This window comes from Equus quagga, chromosome 2, assembly GCF_021613505.1.
Source record: "Equus quagga isolate Etosha38 chromosome 2, UCLA_HA_Equagga_1.0, whole genome shotgun sequence".
Classification (NCBI taxonomy): domain Eukaryota; kingdom Metazoa; phylum Chordata; class Mammalia; order Perissodactyla; family Equidae; genus Equus; species Equus quagga.
The window spans coordinates 42114853-42133181 of record NC_060268.1 but is presented as its reverse complement, the minus strand read 5'-3'; the positions used below and the strand labels follow the sequence as shown (position 1 = coordinate 42133181).

Below are 18329 nucleotides of genomic sequence, written 5' to 3'. Positions count from 1 at the left end.
GTGCCAGCACTCAGGATAATAGTCCTGGGGTTGGTTAACCCAGCCACTTTCTTGTGGGCTAGTTAGCACAAAGATCCTCATGGTCTGAGGGAACATGGAGGCCCTCCAGGGGGGCTCTGGTCCTTGGAATGCAGGTGAGACAGGGACAGTCTCCCTTGGCAAGCGGGCAGCCTTTGTTCCTCTGCCTACTTAAGCCAGCTTCTCTCAGAGGGCAGTAGCAGGTGCACATTTCCTGTCCAGCTGGCCACCACTGGATCTTCCCTGTAAGTAACTCCCAATAAACCCATATGTCTCATTTGCTGTCTCTGGGTCTTTTCTTTGGTCTCTCAGCAACCTATTGTGCACTGCTCACCCAGCTGGGCATGTGGCAGAACAACTATATAAAAGACTATATAAGTCTTTTAAAATTATGTTTACAAAAAGCCTATAAATTTTTTGTGTTATGATCACTAAATACAATATGAACTCAACTATGTCAGAGAAAATGCATTTAAAAACAGATAGCAAAATGCTGACACTGGGTACGTGGTTTTCTCTGGGTTTTAGAATAAGAGGTGATCTTGATTTCTTCTGCTTTTCTGTATTTTATTAAATTTCTACTATATACATATATATTAATATTATAATAAAATCTATTTTGATCATAATCACTAACATATATTAAGTCTTTTACATAGTATTTAATTTGCAAGTTGGCTGCCATTATCATTCCCATTTTACAGACAATAAAACCAAGGCAAGGAGCAGTCAAATGACTCCCTCAAGGTCATACATCCTGTAAGCTGTAGACTGATTTGAACCCAGGCATTCTGGTGCCAGAGGCTCTATATTAAACCACTACACTCTACTATCTCTGTGATCTTTATCAACAACAGAACAATGCTAATATGTTAATGTTAAATGGAAAATATATATTCTTTTTCTCCACACTTCCCAGAAAAGGGAAACCATTTTTCATGGTACTAACACTTAAATATTAGCAATGTTTTGCTATAACTATAATTGATTTTTTTCCTCTTCTTTGTGTGTGCTTTTCTCAAGTTTTCTTTAATGAATTCTACATTTTAAATTTTAAAAACCACTCAGTTTGATTTTTTTTGTTTTTTTTTTATGGTTGAGGAGCAGAGGAAATCACCAAGCAGGATGGTAGGGAAGGAAGAAGATATTTTATGGTGGATAGAAAGCCATCACATCCTGCCTTTCTAAACGTCCACAGAATGACAGAATCACAGCAAAACTCCTCACTTCCCAGAAAAGGGAGCCCACTTTTTCATGGTCCCGACACTACATCTTAAGCCCATGGAAAGAGTTAAAAAACAAGGATCTAGAAGGAGGCCTGGCTAAGCTTCCGGTTTCCTGCCACTCCATCGAGTCTACTTCACCCCTGAGTTCCCTTTCAGCCTAAGACCCCATGATCCCTCTCTTGAAAGAGGAAGCATTGGGGCTGGCCTTGTGGCATAATAGTTATGTTCACATGCTCTACTTCAGTGGCCTGTGGTTTGCGGGTTCGGATCCCATGCGCAGACGTAACCACTGCTCATCAAGCCATGCTGTGGCAGGCGTCCCATATATAAAATAGAGGAAGATGGGCACAGGTGTTATCAGGGCTAATCTTCCTCAAAAAAAATAAATAATAAAAATAAAAAATAGTTAATAAATAAAAAGAAAGAGGAAGAATTTTTGCAAATATTTCCCACATTCAGCCAAGGAGGTTAGTTCTGTTTGCTTCAGGCCTATTTCTGGATTCAATATTTACAAACACAAAGTCCTTTGAATCAGTTTCATCAACTTCATTAATAACAGTCATCAAGCAGAATGTCTTGCCCTTGGAGTCGTCAGCTGTGAACTATAAACAATAATTTCAAAAACACAAAAGACTGTTAGAAGAAAAGTTCCAAGTGTCAAAACACCTGAAAATCTCAATGACACTCTCATTCTAACAATGTAACAGCATCTAAACATCCAGATCAGAAAAAACCAGAACCATAATCTAATGCTATTTGTGGAGAAGGTGGGGCATGATACAAAGCCAAAGATAGAAACAAGCCAGGGCAATAATGCATAATCATAATTTTGTAATATCCCACTTTGGAACTGCAGTACAATAAAATACATATATAGAGAGAGAAATTTGGTCTTTGTCCCCTGCTCCTAGCACAAAGCTCTCTGTAATACCTTTGGAATTTCCTAAATGATAGGAGTTATTTGTTATTCAATAACATATAATAATTTTGAGCCCCGTTCAACCATACTGGAGTTTATGTTAATGAAGTGACTCAGAGTGGGACCCTAGATAGCTTCAGGATGGAGACTGGTCACCAGAAAGACCAAACATGTGATTAGAGGGTTGGAACTTTCAGCCTTACTGGAGATTGAATTCTATAAAAACTCTTGAACAGCAAGATTCTGAAAACTTCCGAGTTGGTGAGCACACTGAAGTGCTGGGAGGGTGGCACCGCATACTCACCAAGGGCATGAAAGTTCTGTGCCACCTCACCCCTCATACACCGCTCTATGTGTCTCTTCCATTTGGCAGTTCCTGATCCTTTATAACAAACTGTTATAGCAAAGTGTTTTCCTGAGTTCTATGAGTCATTCTAGCAAATTATCAGACCTGAGGGAGAATCCTAGGAACCCCCAAATTTGCAGTCAACCAGACAGAAATATGGGTCACCTGGGACCCGATTTGCAGCTGGCATCTGAAGTGGAGGCATTCTTGTGTGTCTGAGCACTTAATCTGTGGGGTCTAGTTACTGCTGGGGGTTATCGTCAGTATTAAATTGAATTATTGGTCATCCAGTTGGTGTCGGAGAACTGGTTGTGTCGGAAAAATCATACATTTGGTGACACGAGTAGTATCAGAAAATATCACTCAAGGAACCAATCAGAATTTCTGACACTGACCTAAATCAAGTCTATAGCAACAACCGAAAAAACAGACAAATTGAAGGAAGCAACGGTCACACAATCTGAACCACAAGACGAAAAGAAAGAAAACAAAGGCCAAACTTGACCCTGCAGTCAGCAGATTAGAACAGAAAACCAACAAAATAACTAAGGAGTATAAATCTAATATGACTTTGTAGTTTCCCTAGAAGCTAGCCTGAAACATATGTACTTGATAGGTTAAGAAAGAAGAATTAACTATCAATAATTCCAAAGAAGGCAGCCACTTTCTCTCCACATTCTTACAAGGTGAAACACACATACTTTTAAAATCAATAAATAAGGCAAATTTAACTTTCATTTAACAAGTGGCCATGCAATACATTTTATAATTACATAATACTATGCCCCTAAATTGGATGAAAAGTCCTCAATTAATCCTAAATCAATTGAGTGCCTCCTTCAAAGGATCAAAACAAATGCTTTGCTCTCCCTGTGATCTAACTGGAGAAGTAAAATCCATGCTGACTGAAAGATAAGACAGCCTCCCAGGCATCTCCTACTCACATCACTGGCTGCTGGCTCCAGGCCCTGGTCCAGACAAGTCTTAGAGGCCCCACACTTTCCCACAGCAGGCTCTTCCTGGACAGGCAGTCCAGATCGCCCGTGTCAAAATCTCCTTAATCTTGGGTAATGTGACATGCTACTCACTGGGTGTCAGCTAGGACACCTGGCAGAGTTCAAAGAGAGCTGGCCCATAAGCAAGGATTATTCAGAGCATTTTTAATGAAAGATCCATCAGGCCAGCAAGACCTGTAGTCAACCTCTCAGCTATTTTGCTCTTGAGGAAACAGTGGGCCTTTGTATGGTTCGCAGTTGTTTTCTCTCAAGCCTACACCAGGCAGGGCCCTCTTTGCTTTCGGTTTCAATAACCACAAAGCCAACTTTTAACATATTACCTTCGTAGAACACTTCCAACATCAAAGAGGAAAACAGACAACCAAGAGCCTCCAGCTCTCACCACCCACTCCCTTCCTCCTACCTAACCTCTCTGCCTCCCGTTTCCCTGGACCAAGGTTACTCTGAGCTGTTCTGTCTTGATGGTCTGGATCCCTGTGGGCTCCAACCTCAGAGACACAAGTGAGTCTTGACTACACAGTACAGGCTGGGCTTTCACCTAGTGCCCAGGTGGTGAGACTGCTGGAAGGCCCCTCCACTAGCTCCTCCCCTTTCTGGGCCTATTAAATTAAATCAGGTGTAAGGCTTCATCAGTTACAGCTCTCAGCCAAATTACCAGAAGGCAGAACTTGATAGGAAAAAGTAGGGAGAACCTGTCATAATAATAATAGCTAACATTTACAGAGTGTGACTCATTGTACTTTACTTATGCTGTCTCAGAGACTCCTTACAATAACTTTGTAAAAAGGGGTGTTAGTATCCCCATTGTACAGATGGGAAAATTGAGGTTTAACATAAGGTTAGAGAACTTGCCTAAGCCCACATCACTAATTTAAGCAGCAGAATTTAATTCAAACTGACTCCTCAATTGAGTTCTCACAGCATTAGACCTAAGAAATAATTCAGGAAAAATGCCTACCAGCTAAATTTTATCTACATTCCTTTTTTTTTTTTAAGATTGGCTCTCAGCTAACATCTATTGCCAATCTTTCTTTTTTTTCTTTCTCCCCAAAGCCCCCCAGTACATAGTTGTATATTCTAGTGATGGGTCCTTCTAGTTCTGCTATGTGGGACACTGCCTTGGCATGGCTTGAAGAGCAGTGCTAGGTCTGTGCCAGGATCCGAACCTGCAAAACCCTGGGCCACCAAAGCAGAGCACATAAACTTAATCACTTGGCCATGGGACTGACCCCTACATTCAAATTTAAAATAGTTTATGCCACATGGAGTGGGGTGGAAGGGTATGGTATTAAATTTTAGTTTATAAGCAAATTAAAAGAAAAGATTTTAGGTTTTTTGAGGGAGAGGCAAGGTAAAATAATAGTATTGATATACAATTTTTTCCCCTTTGGTGAGGAAGACTGGCCATAAGCTAACATCTGTGCCAATCTTCCTCTATTTTGTATGTGGGTCACCACCACAGCATGGCTTGATGAGCAGTGCAGGTCCAAGCCCAGGATCTGAACCCTCGAACTCTGGGCCACCGAAGCACAGCAAGCAAACTTAACCACTACACCACCAGGCAGCCCCAATGATATAATTTTTTAAGAACCTTTATCTTTTAGAAATGCTGGGATTCTTACAGTCGAAATGATTTGGAATTTGATTGAAAATCTTACAGGAAGTGGAGTAGGTGGGAAATGTAGATGACACAAGATTGGCCACGAGTTGATAATAATTTGAAGCCAACTGATGGATTTATATGGGCATTCCTTGTGGTAGTGTATTTTTGTATATACTGAAACGTTTCCCCAATAAAAAGTTAAAACGAATGAATGAAATGGCAAAAGAAAAAACCAAAAACCAGGGTGTCAGAGTGGGCATTGGCTTTGCTCTTCAGTCACTGAAATGTTAAGCTCTGGGCACAATTATGTCAAGTAACAGCAAGATAATAGAAGTACAAGCAACAGCAGCACAATTTCAATACTTCCCTCCCATGTGCAGAGAGCTTTACACTTAACAAGGCCCACACCTGAGCCACACTGGAGGTCTTGATACCACTTTACAAATGGGGAAACTGAGGCTCAGAGAGGCAAAGTGATCTTCCAAAGGTCACACAATGAGTCAGCAGTAGGGCCAGAGCTACAATGAGTCCTTTCTGTGAACAGCAACTTTTTCTGAATGCTCTTTGAAGCAGCAATTCAAGGAGGAAAAAATCTTCTGGTCTGGACTTTCTCCCAACTCCGCATCTCAGGACAGCCTCATTGCTAGGCTGGGCACCGCGCAAGAGTTCTGCAACCCCAAGTGGCCCCACACGTCATCTCCCAGAGGGGCAGGCCTCCAGGCAGGGGCAGATCCAGGTTTTATGAGCACTGAAGTCTATACAATTTGAGGACCCAAAATTACAAACATAAAATTAGATACAATAGTTAATATCAATTTTCAGTGAGAAAATAAATCACAGTAAATGTCTGGATCCTGAGGTCTCCTTTAGGCAGTTTATCAGAAATACAAGCACAGAATTGCTTCCTGGTCACAATCTGGCTACCCCTCCCCGCCTGGAATCCCCGCACCCACAGGGGCCTGTGCGAGAGAGGCCAGGAAGCTTAAACTTCATTTGTTTCTGGGTAAATCCCCCTTAGTGCCCTCCCACCCCTCTGGGACTTGCTGAACTTGCCGGCCCCTCCTTCTACCAGTCCTGAGCTTTGCCAATCCCCTCCATCCCTCCCCAACATAAATGGCTACTTTGGACAATCCGAAGCTGGATCCTGATCCTAACTGTAAAACTGGCTCATCGCTGCCCCACCCCAGACTCCCATGTTCCAAGCCCCGTGCTAGATGCTTCAGGTACATACCATCCCCATTTTACAACTGAAAAAAGTAAGGCTGCAAGGACACTGGTTACATCCTCAAGGCCACACTGCCAGTAAAGGACAAAACCAGGTGGAGGAGATAGAAAAAGATGAGGGAGGGAACCGAAGCAAACATCATCACTTCTCTGTTACATGGCGGACACTCCCGGGAATTGGCTCACACAGTTATGGAGGCTGACAAGTCCCGAGATCTGCAGTCAGCAAGCTGGAGACCTGGGAGAGTCAGAGGTGCAGTTTCCATGAAAGCTCAGCGGGTTCAAGACCCAGGAAGGGCTGATGTTTCAGTTCGAGTATAAAGGCAGGAGAAAACCAATGTCCCAGCTCAAGGCAGTCAGGCAGACGGATTCTCTCTCAGTCACGGGACAGTCAGGCTTTTTGTTCTGTTCAGACCTTCAACTGATGGGATGAGGCTGCCCACACTGGGGAGGGCCATCTGCTTTACCGATTCCTCTGGAAACATCCGTATAGACACACCCAGAATAATGTTTGACCAAATATCTGGGAACCTCGTGACTCAGTCACGTTGACACGTAAAATTAACCTTCACACCCTCTGCCTTAAACTATAAAAGGGCAGGTCCAAATCTGGAAAAATCTCAGGAAGGGAACTGTTACTCTGATCAGATTAGTACCACTTTGGATGCCAAGAAAATGCCAAGCCTTGCCCCATAAATGCTATGGTTCCTGAGATGATCTCATCTTAAGCTGAAGTACATGCAGGTAAAGGATGTGGTCATATTCGTGACACTTATCAATGGCACTGGATTAGACACTTCATGGAAGCTTCCTGGAGATTTTTCGAGTCCTGTTGTACTGATCATGTTTTCAGTTTTCTGATTTTATGATTTGACATTTGGGGGCTTTGTTAATCCTAAAGAGATGGCCTTTCCCAGGGTTAGCTAACTGCTAAAGATAGTAAACAACTTGTCTGAGACTATACCCTTGAAAAGTCATCCAACCAACCGAGAGCCCATACTTGAACCCCCTCCTCCTGGGGCCAGACATCAGACAACTAAGGCAGTCCTTACACCACAGAGCCCAGTAAAATTACTCAAATTGGCCAATCCCAAACCTGGTCAGCCTGTTCCCCCTACCTCATGAAACCACAATGCAGGTTTGTCACGCTTTCCCCTCAATTTTTCTGCCTCCCGACCAACCTGGGTGCTTCCCTGTGTGGCCCCACACCTTATGTTCCTGAGGAACTCAGAGTTAAACCTTCCTCCACAGGAGTCACCTCCTGATGTGCTGGCCTCACCATCCCTGATTAAAGCAAATCCCAGGCAGGTTCTAATACACCTACATTTAAAAGCATTCACCAACTGTTGAGTCAGATGGAAGATTTTACATGTTTAACAAATTTTGGCTCTGCTCCTTCTCCTTACATATCCGCTGAACTGTCAGGCGGCATTTAAAAAGCGATTTAATTACATATTACTTTCGAATGTTATAATTATGTGGGTGAGTAGTCCAAATTTTTGCAACTAAATAACATAGCTACAGTATGATTTTTTAATGCGATGATGACTCTGGAAGAATACAGCATCAGGCCTGCCTTTCCTTTGTCACACACTCTATCAGCTGCTGTACTGAAACCTGAGCTATCTTCTCCACGAAGGAAAGTTCTCACATCTCTTTTATCCATTTAACCTTGATGAAGTGGAAGTGTTGGGGCCAACCAGTGGCACAGTGGTTAAGTTCGCACCTTCTGCTTCGGCGGCCCGGGGTTCGCCGGTTCAGATCCTGGGTGGGGATCTACCCACCACTCGACAAGCCATGCTGTGGCAGGGGTCCCACATATAAAGTAGAGGAAGATGGGCACAGATGTTAGCTCAGGGCCAGTCTGCCTCAGCTAAAAGAGGAGGATTGGCGGCAGATGTTAGCTCAGGGCTAATCTTCCTCAAAAAATAAAAATAAAAAACAAAGGGGAAGTGTCCTCAGCCAGAAGTGCTCAGAAAGGTGTCTAAGGAAGAGTCTTCTACAGGCTATAAATATATGTACAAATCCAGGTGTATACTTCTTCTGAACTTGTCTCAATCATAGCATGGCTAAATATGCAGAACCAAAAATCAGGAAACATAATCAAGGTTATATTTTTATTTACAGATTTATTGCCTGCACAAAAGGTATGCAAATTAAATTACATTTAGCTATGCTAAATGTGTAAGTATATCTTTATGGAAACAATAGAGTTACATGAAATCTGCATGGTCACAATTCTGCCATATCTAAGAATGTTTCCACAAGTGTTCATTGAGTATCTGCTACATACAAAGACTGCACTGATGAACAGAAATTTCCCCACCTCAGTCCTGGTCCCAGTCCCAGTGCACTAGCTTTAGATGCTAAGAGAAGAACAGCAGAGCTTGCCAGCTACTGAAAATGTAAGCCAAGAATAAGGTGAGCCAAATTTGAGGGGAAAGTATTTTTAATGTTAGAAGGTCTCATTTAAATATCGGCATGTTAAGGGTAGTTAGAAAGTGCACATCCTTCTCTTTTGAGCTTGAGTAGGTATGTCCCAGAGCTTTGGGTTTTCCTCCAAACTCAATACAGTTTTTTTGAATGAACTAAGTTCCACTTTCATTCATTGTGTACACATCTGACATGTAAAGGTATTAAATAAATCCACTTATTTCATTAGTTCATTCTATGGTCTGAATGATTGTGTCCCCCTAAAATGCATATGTTGACATCCTAACCCCCAGTGGTGATGGTATTAGTCGGTGGGGTCTTTGGGAGATGATTAGGTCATGAGGATGGAGCCCTCCTGAATGGGATTAGTGCCCTCATAAAAGAGGGTCCAGAGAGATCCCAAGCCCCTTCTACCATGTAAGGAAACAGTGAAAAGGCATCGGCTATGAACTGGGAAAAAGGCCCTCACTCGACTATGCTGGCACCTTGATGTTGGACTTCCAGCATCCAGAACTGTGAGAAACAAACTTCTGTGGTTTGTAAGCTACCCAGTCTGTGATATTTTGTTATAGCAGCTCGAACGGACTAAGACAATTACTGAGATCCTTCATCGTGCCAGGCCCCGTGATAGGTGCTGGGAGAAAAGCAAGGAATGTGTCACATCAGGTCCTTGTGCAGACAGAGCTTCTGTTCTAGTGGGATGGAGCACATGTCAGCCCCTCGTCCTCCCATTACACCCTCCCGAAATGCCCTTTCTTTTTTCCTCATCTTACCCATGGCCCAAAGTCCAGCCCAGCTTGATTCTGCTTCCAGACTCTGGTCCCATCTGTCCCCACTGACACTCATAGAGTGTCTGGGCCCTTCTTGTCATCCCCTGGGATGGTCCAGACAGTTGGTGGCAGCAAGCAGAAAACCTCTGCAGTCTACCAAGTGTGAGCACAGCCACGTCCTCAGGAACAGTTACCAAAAAGTGAAGTATCTTTATTTTCCAACACCTATATCATCTCTGGATTAGTGGAAGGAAAGTGAAAGCTTGGTGAAACAGATAGAATCTGAGCAGGAGGTTAAAGACTGGCAGCATGTTGACAAATGGAAATGCTATGGGAAGGGACACCCAGAGGAAGAACAGCATCAGTAAATGAATCAGAGAGATGGTGGCTGCCCTCCAGATCTCTCTCCAGCCTTCTGTGCCCTGCTCTGAGTCCTGAGAGCTGACCTGTAAGAGAGGCATCAACTGGCCTCCTTTGTCCTCTGGCTTCCAGTTGGGTTCAGCCAATGGGAGGCACCAGTAGACTAGAGGATGCCTCAGCTCAGCAACGGCTGTATGCCTCAGCTGAAGGCCTTGGCTCCTGTGGGGTAGCCCTCAACCACAGTTCTTTCTCAAGGTTCTAGTAATCACTCCCTCTACTTGCTTCTTCAGGCCCCAAATCAATCTAATTGCTTCACCACTCTTACTGGCTCCCCTTAACCCCGCCCATACCTTTATAAATGGTTATTTTACTAAACCCTTCTTAATAATGCTGTTCAAATATGCCATCTGTTTCCCAGAGACCCTGACTGATAAGGTAGGAAGGCCTAGAGCGTGTCTGGGCAATGGAAAGCCAACCAGACTTGACTGATGTTGAGAAGAGACAAGGAAGAAATATGATAGCCCAATTATAAAGGGCCATGCTAGGAAACTGAGGTTTTATATTGAAAATCAAAGTTTTAAGAAGTGATAGAACAGAGGGGGCAGCTTTGAGAAAATGACTCTAGTGTCAGGAAGCAAATTAAATTGGAGGGACAAAACCAGTTGTGAAAGTCAGTTAGGAGTAGTCTAGGTGTGAGTGATAAGGGCCTGAATAGGTGCTAGCATCAAATATACTAGGAAGATTCAGATAAGACCAAGGTGGGAGGAAGAGAATAATTGGATGAGAGGTAGGAGGGGATCCTGGGAGGAAAAAATGTCAAAGCTGACATCCAGGCAGCTGAGGAGAGAGGAATTATGTGGGCAAAAACCAGGCAGTCAAGGCAAGGGCAAGTTTGGGACAGTTGGGTTTGAGGTTTGGGAAGCAGAATCTCCTAGAATGAGCATAGCCGTAACTGTGGAGAAGGAGGCAGGCAGCCTAGGGCAGATGTCCAAGGGAAGAGGGAGAGAGAAGATGGGATAGGCACATGTGCGTAAAGTTCTGGTTTGGGAGCTTAATCCTAGACAACTGTAATTCCATCCTTAGATCACAAAGTGGCAACCTGCTTGCCAAATACAGACCTGAGCTGTGTTTTATTTGACACAGTGTTTTCTTAAATTTTGAATTAGTGCCAACATTAAAAATTTGGGACATCTCACCCAAAAAATTCCAGGTGGTTGGCCTCTGACAACACTGAGTCCACGTTCTCACATGTCAAGACTTGGCTGGAGCTGAGTAGTCATTGCCCATCTAGACCCTGCATGAGGTTCCAGGTGACCCCAGCCCCACTCAGCATCTGTTAGTCATTTATGTCACCTGCTCAGCCCTGGCGTGCATTTGAGCTCGTAGTTCCCGCTAATGGAAGTGAGAGTCCTTGGAAGTTCTTAAGGAAACTGACATCTTAGAAGACCCCCTGGTGGAGGCTGAGAAGATGAAGTGGAGCAATTCAGTTGAATTCAGCATTTTTGAGTGTTTGCATGTGCCAGGCATCGGGCGAGGCATTGTGGAGACTATGCTGAATGAGAAGAGTCTGTCTATTGTAACAAGAAAGACCAGGATTATGAAGATCTGGCAAGTGGCTGTTTCAGAAATTCAGGCACCAGCGAGGGCTTGGAACAGACAATGAGAACAGAGATGAAGCAAAACACATGCTGCAGGCATTTTTGTGACAAGTCAGCTATAGAGGATAAAGAAGGAAGAACGTGAACTATGACATTGTACAGGTGGCTATGTAGAGGGTATCTAAAGATACTGTAAGTAACAGTATTGTATTACTCAAAGTGCAGTAAAGGTCCAAAGCAGGTGAGTGAGAAGGAAACCACCCCCCTTGACAACTGAATGGGTGGTGTTCTACAGAGAGATTATACGGGCTGCGCCCTTCCTTTTGGCACAGCTCCTCTTGAGTAACGGCAGCTTTATCATCGCCTGTGTGTTCAGGAACTGGATTACTATATTGTTAACAGACACAGAAAATTGAGCAATCTTCATTTAGACCTGCTGGGCCACACTGGAACTCTATTTCAGAGCTGTTATAAGGCCAAACATTTGTTTAAACATTAAGCTGGGAAGCAAGTTCTCCGATAGTGGACCAGGAGCGAATCATCGGGGAAAAAGAACAAGAGTATACAGCTCCTTGACAATTCAGGGTCTAAGCCCCATTGGGGTTCTTTAGGCTCCCAGCTCTTCAGGGGCAAACTGTAGGAATTTTCTTTAAAGAGTTACTAAGAATTACTAATGAGGACTTGGCAATAAAACAGTGGCTTCCTTTGCTGCTCAGAAATTTCCTACAAGTTTCCCCAGCCTCCACCCATTCTACAATTAGAAAGCATTATAGTGGGGAGGCAATGACAATTTCACCAAGCCATCCATTTGCCAAGCAGAAAACAAAAATTACATTTGCAGAAGGAAAACTCTTGCATTCTGACTCCAGAAAAGAAAACAATAAGTCAGTCAATTGGATTATTTCAACTGAAAGTCAAAGGTTTTGAATGAATTACACAGGGAGAAAATGCCTTGTTTTTCTGCTTCCTTTAGCCAGTGGGAGCTTGGCCACTCGGGTTTTGGTGTATAAATAATCATAATCTAGTTCCCGTTCCCCTCTATCATTCGCAGCTGGCCTCTAGTCAAGTCTATTGAAGGTCTGCTTTCCACATCTGCGTATGCCTGTGTGTGTCCATCCCCAGACTGCAGAACATGACACAGTGGAGAGGGAGGCCTGATGTGGAATTAACTTGCTCCCAGCCACACAGCAGGGATCAGCTCATGCCTTGGCCTGCAGAATCTGTTAAATGATCACAGTAAAATTACTCATTAGCCTCAGGAGCGCTGGGATTGCCACTCAGTTTCACAGACAGAAGACTCTGAAGGGTAGAGTTTCATTACAAATAGGACTGGCCAATTAGTCAGATCTATTACTGCCTGGAATCCAGCATGTGAGGTCTTAACGTATCAAGAAAGACTCTTTAATTACAAGTTATACATCTATTGTTTGAACATGATTGAAGGGACGCCAAACTCAATCCTTTAATGGTTCGGACAGAATGAGGGGTAGGATAGGTAACAGGTGTGCCAGGTTCCCTAAGCTCATGTCCTTCCTATGTCTAACCAAACGACACAGTTCCCCATCCTAGTGAAGCCTTGCCTGAGGGCGTGTCAGGAGTCAGGAGACTCAGGTCCTCATTGCAGGCTGTGCCAGGTAGGGCTCGTCCTTAACCATTCTGAGCCATGCTTTCTCCATCAATGAAACACAGGATTGGACTGGCTGTCTTCAAAGGCCCCTTCCTACATGTTCTACTAATGCCTTAGATTGATCAGAGCTGTAAATTATTGCAGCAAAGACTGACAAGGGTTTATAACCAGGACAGAGGTTGTGGAGCCATGGGCAAGTCACTTAGCCAAGTTAAGCCCATTCTTTGAGTATAAAATAAATTGACTTTAAAGGTCCTTCCTACTCTATGACTCAAAACAAACTTCGATTTGATCACCTAGACCTTGAAAGGCTCACGATCATCAAGCAAACCCAGATGGCCATAAAATGGTATGGCCTCTCCCCATCTCAAGCACCACTCACATGCTCACAGAGACACAAAACCACATTTACTAGACCCAGAACCTCCTTGGGATACTCCCACAATCTACACTATAAATGAGGTGGTTGTTAAAACATATCATTTTCCTATGGAGATATCATGGTTTGCCTTAAAGCAAACTGCCAGGGAAAGTATCATGGAATGAAAGCACTACAGGCCCCACTATTGAGGCCTCCCTTCCAGAAGTCAGGGATTGGTCCCAGGATATAAACACAGATATTCCTTCTCCACTACTGTACGTAGGGCTGGAGCTGCTGGTTCCCAGCTGGACAGAATGAAAGCTCCCTGAATGCTGGGTTAGGGCCAAAACTTGCAAATTCATTATGAATAGAAGAGAGTCACCCCGTGGTACCTAAGGATGATCATCAACACCATCACCCTATCATCCACCGTGCATTTATAAAGCACCTACTACATGTAAGGCACAACATGGCCCGGTCATTGACGAGGCCTGGTCACTTGTTGAAGATGCCAAGTTCTGCTTTTCCTAACAGTCAGAATCAGGAAGGTGAATAAGGCCGACAGGATCCCAGGGACCATACAGAGTGTCTGTAGAAAGAGAGTATGAGATTCTCCTGGGTAGGTGGGGAGAGGGGTCCCAAGAGCAAGTGACGGATATGTTGGGATCATGACTTAGAATAGAGGGTGCTGAGCTGTATTAATTTGCTACAGCTGTCATAACAAAATGCTACAGACTGGGTGGCTTAAACAACGGAATTTATTTTCTCACAGTTCTAGAGGCTGGAAGTCTAAGATCAAGGTCTCTTGGGCCTCTATGTAATTGAATCAATATAATCTTTTGATGTATTAACCAACTCTTTTCACCTCCATATTTCCAGTTACCCTGTGAACCATTTATGCATTCAAACATGAGGCATCCATTGCCTCAAGAATTGATCCCATGGAACTGCAGAACCAAAGGGTCAGATGCTTTTGTTTTCAAAAGGCAAGGTCCAGGTAGAATTAGTCTGCCTGTATTAGCATTAGGCCATCCTACAGCAAAATTGAAGCAGAAACACCAGCAGCTTGGTACAAAAAACTTATTTGGGTTGGGCTTTCCTCTTCCACCTTTTAGCATCATCATCTGCAATACACGGCCTGAAAGGTCAGTGGAGCAGAGGAAGAGAGAGAATGGGGAGCTCACACTCAATTTTAAATTCCCCAGCCTGTATATTAGTCTGCTCAGGCAGCCAAAACAAAATACCTCTGACCAGGTGGCTCAAAGAACAGAAATGTATATCTCACAGTTCTGGAGGCTGGAAGTCCAAGGTCAAGGTGTTGGCAGGTTTGGTTTCTCCTGAAGCCTCTCTCCTTGGCTCACAGGTAGCCACCTTCTTATTGTGTCCTTATACGGTTGTCCCTCTGTGTACACATGTCCCTGCTGTCTCTTCCTCTTCTTATAAGGATACCAGTCATATTGGCTTAGGGCCCCACCCTTATGATCTCATTTAACCTTAACTACCTTTTTAAAGGCTCTACCTCCAAATACATACAATGACATTCCGAGGTACTGGGGGTTCAGGCTTCAATACATGAATTTTGAGGGGACACAATTTAGTCCACAACACTAGTATTTGCCCTTCCCAAAGTTATAGGCATAGACAGCTCCAGTGTGTTCCAAATTTCCTGTTCTTTACAAAGTTCTCTCCCCATCTTCCTGCCCCAATTTAGCACTTTCACAAACTACATCAGAGGGATGGCTAGCAAGACCTACTTTTCTTCTTCCTATTACCATCCACATTTGTTGGATTATGTAGACTTCTAAGGTTGGGAATTAAGAAGCAACTAATTGACTTCAGGTCTAGTCTGGGCAGCTTCTAGCAACTTACTCCCACTGCTCCTATTTACCAAATCTTCAGAATCAGAGAGGAGTTATGTACTGGGTGGTGGGGCAAGGAAAGGTGAAAAGAAAAGAGGAAAGAGAATCTATGCCCAGAATTGCTTCATCATGGATCTGTCTTCATTCCCTATATGACATTTCCTGTGTTACAACACATCAGACTAACAAGCCTAGACACAGTCAAGATGGAGGAGACTGTTCTGCAAAGAAATCCTAGTTTCCTATCCACACTCGATTTCATTTTCTCTAGCAGAACACAAGCCACACAGACCCCCACACACACACCCATGGGCCCTGACATTTCAAGCATTCCAGCTCCAGATGTGTTTATATATTTGTTCAGTCAGTATAAAAAGCCCAAATTTTAAATAAAGTCATTTCTCAAACCACCAGTTGCCTCCTTGATGAATTTTGGTTTTCTAGACGTAATCACAAACAACCCTCTCCAATCCTCTTATTCATTCAATAAATATTTATTTAGTACATTCCATGTTCCAGGATTGGGAATACACTGGTGATGGCCAGAAGCCTGCAGCCCAGGGACAGACTGGACCAGGTGCAGTGCTGGGCACCTTAAACTCATGGGAAGGCGCAATTATCTCCCCCATACACGGAAGAGCTAAGGCACAAAGAAGTTCAAAAGCCAAGGTCATGTTGCTAGTCAACGGAAGTGTCAAGACCAGAAGCCATGTCCCTTGACCTCCTGGGCAGTGCCATTTCCACTATCAAGGGATCTTAACCTGGGGCTCATGAACTTGAATGGAAAAAAAAAAATTTACATCTTTATTTTCACTCATCTCTAACTGAAATTTAACATTTTCTTCCATTGTATACGTAGGCAATAAACCATTAGCAGGATGACTTTGTCACCAATAGAAATCACAGATATGTTCTTATACTACAGGTGTTGCCTATATCTTGAAATATTGTTTATGCTCATTACTGCTTCAAAATTATCGTATCTATTGGATCCACTGCTAGCTCTTGTTATTTAACACAATTTTTTTTTTAAGGCACATGTATGACTACAACATAAACGCTTTTAATATTTTGACACGTGTTTTGGAAACAGTTTCCTTTCTAATACTCTGCCTTTTATTTTACACCTTTAAAAACATTGTTCTGAGAGGGGTCCTTAGTCCACTCAGAACTGCCAAAGGGGTACATGGCATGAAAGTGGGTCAGAACCCTACACTATAGCAATGGGCAGCGCAGGCAAATCCAGGGGCTCTGCTCATCATGTCTTTGAGCAAGAAACTAGGTTGGGGTTTTTATAATTAAAAGAGACAGAAGAGGAAGGGCAAGGAACCCCACTGCAGTCCCACTAGAGGACCCTTTCTGCCATTTCCACCAAGTCCTGCTCCGCACGTGCCCTAAACGCTCTCCTCCGCTCGTTCCAGCCGCAGCAGACTCCTCGAGCGTCCCCCTGTCCCACGCGCAATGTCGGGGGATAAATGTGTCCCCGCTGCAGGCAGATGGGCTGACGTCAATCTCTGACCCCCGAGGCTGAGCACCCACTCGCGCCCCGGGGACGGCGCTGAGGAACACATTCAACAAGTGAAGGGCCAGAAATTCCCACACAGTAAAACGCCGAGAAATTCTCACACCCCGAGACCACGGATACTTCGGGTTTTAACCGCCCCTCGCAGTTCGACCTCTGGGCGCCCCCGAGGCCCAACACTCCTGGAAGGAAGCAAGAGTCCCAGGACCCGGGATCCGGACAAGGACCGCGCGGGCCCAGGGTGTCGCGGGCCGGGGAAGGAGAGCGTGAAGCGGGCTGGAACGCGCGGCGCCGGTCCGCCGAGTCCCAGCTGCGGGAGCAGAGTTGGACCAACAACCAGCCTCAGCGGGGACCTCTGTCCCCGCCCGGACCCCTCCCCTGATCAGCCGCCGTGTGCTTCTTACCCAGCGGCGAGCGGAGCCTCCGGCCACAGCGTTGGCGCAGCAAAAGCTGCCGCTCCCTGCCGGGCTGGCCCCCCCGCGGGAGGCTGGAGGCGGGGAGAGCGAGTCTCCCCCAGAGAGTTCCGGAAAGGTCCCGCCGCAGCCCCGCCCGGCGCCACAGCCTGGGCACCGACGCCAAGCGCAGACTGCGCCCGGCTTTGAGCCGCACAGAGGACAGGGCCGGGGACGCGGGTACAACTGGCCCGGGGCGCTGCCCGGGAGCAGACTCGCCCCTACCCCTAGCGCACTCCGGAGCGCGGCCAGCGCCCTCGTGCGCCACAGCGGAGGGCAAGGAGGCCACCTGTCACTATACCACCCCCGCCCCGTGTCCCGGCCCCTACCCTGCCCCGCCTCACCTCTTCCCCTTCCGCCCCTACCCCTACCCCTACCCCTACACCTACCCCTCCCCCTGCCCCCCCCCCCCCCCCCCCCCCGCTTTTATTTTATATCTTTAAAAGCATTGTTCTGAGAAGGTGTCCTTAGTCCTTCCAAAACTGTCAAAGGGGTACATGGCACAAAAAATGATCCCCCTCCTCTGCCCTCTCCCTTCCCCTCTCTTTTCACCCCTCCTCCGCCAGTGCCAATAGCATTGCGTAACTGGGAGGGACAAAGGTGGAGGTGGGGCTGTGGATGGCGGCCAGGGTAGTTTGGCGGGGTCCTCCAGGGCCTCCTGTGCTTCTCACCTGGTTCCCACGACTGCCCAGAGAGACAGCTGCGCCTGCGCTCATTTCACAGATGCGGCAGCAGAGGCCCAGAGAAGACCCAGGACTTGCCTTGGTGAACGCTGGAGCCGTGCTTTTCCCTCAGGGCGCAGGCCCGGGTCAGCTGGCTTCCAGCCACTGGCCTCCGCACCGTGTTCCGTCCTACTTTCATGACTAGACATTTTCAACTGGCTGCTCTTTCTAGGGGGTTGCAAAGTGTAGACGAGGGGTTCTCCACCATATCAGATTTAGTAGCTCCTTTTTAGAATAAATACGGGTGCCGTGAAAGTCTTACGCAATTTTAAG

General features: G+C 45.3%; 1 protein-coding gene across 1 annotated transcript in view; it reads right to left on the bottom strand.

The window, feature by feature from the left end:
• Positions 1 to 17436, bottom strand: part of SQOR (sulfide quinone oxidoreductase) — a 43920-nt gene extending 26484 nt beyond the window's left edge. Inside the window, exon 1 of the mRNA XM_046654107.1 lies at positions 17287 to 17436. The gene's annotated coding sequence lies outside the window, so the exon portion shown is untranslated. The remainder of the gene's footprint in view (positions 1 to 17286) is intronic.
• Between the last annotated feature and the right edge of the window lie 893 nt (positions 17437 to 18329).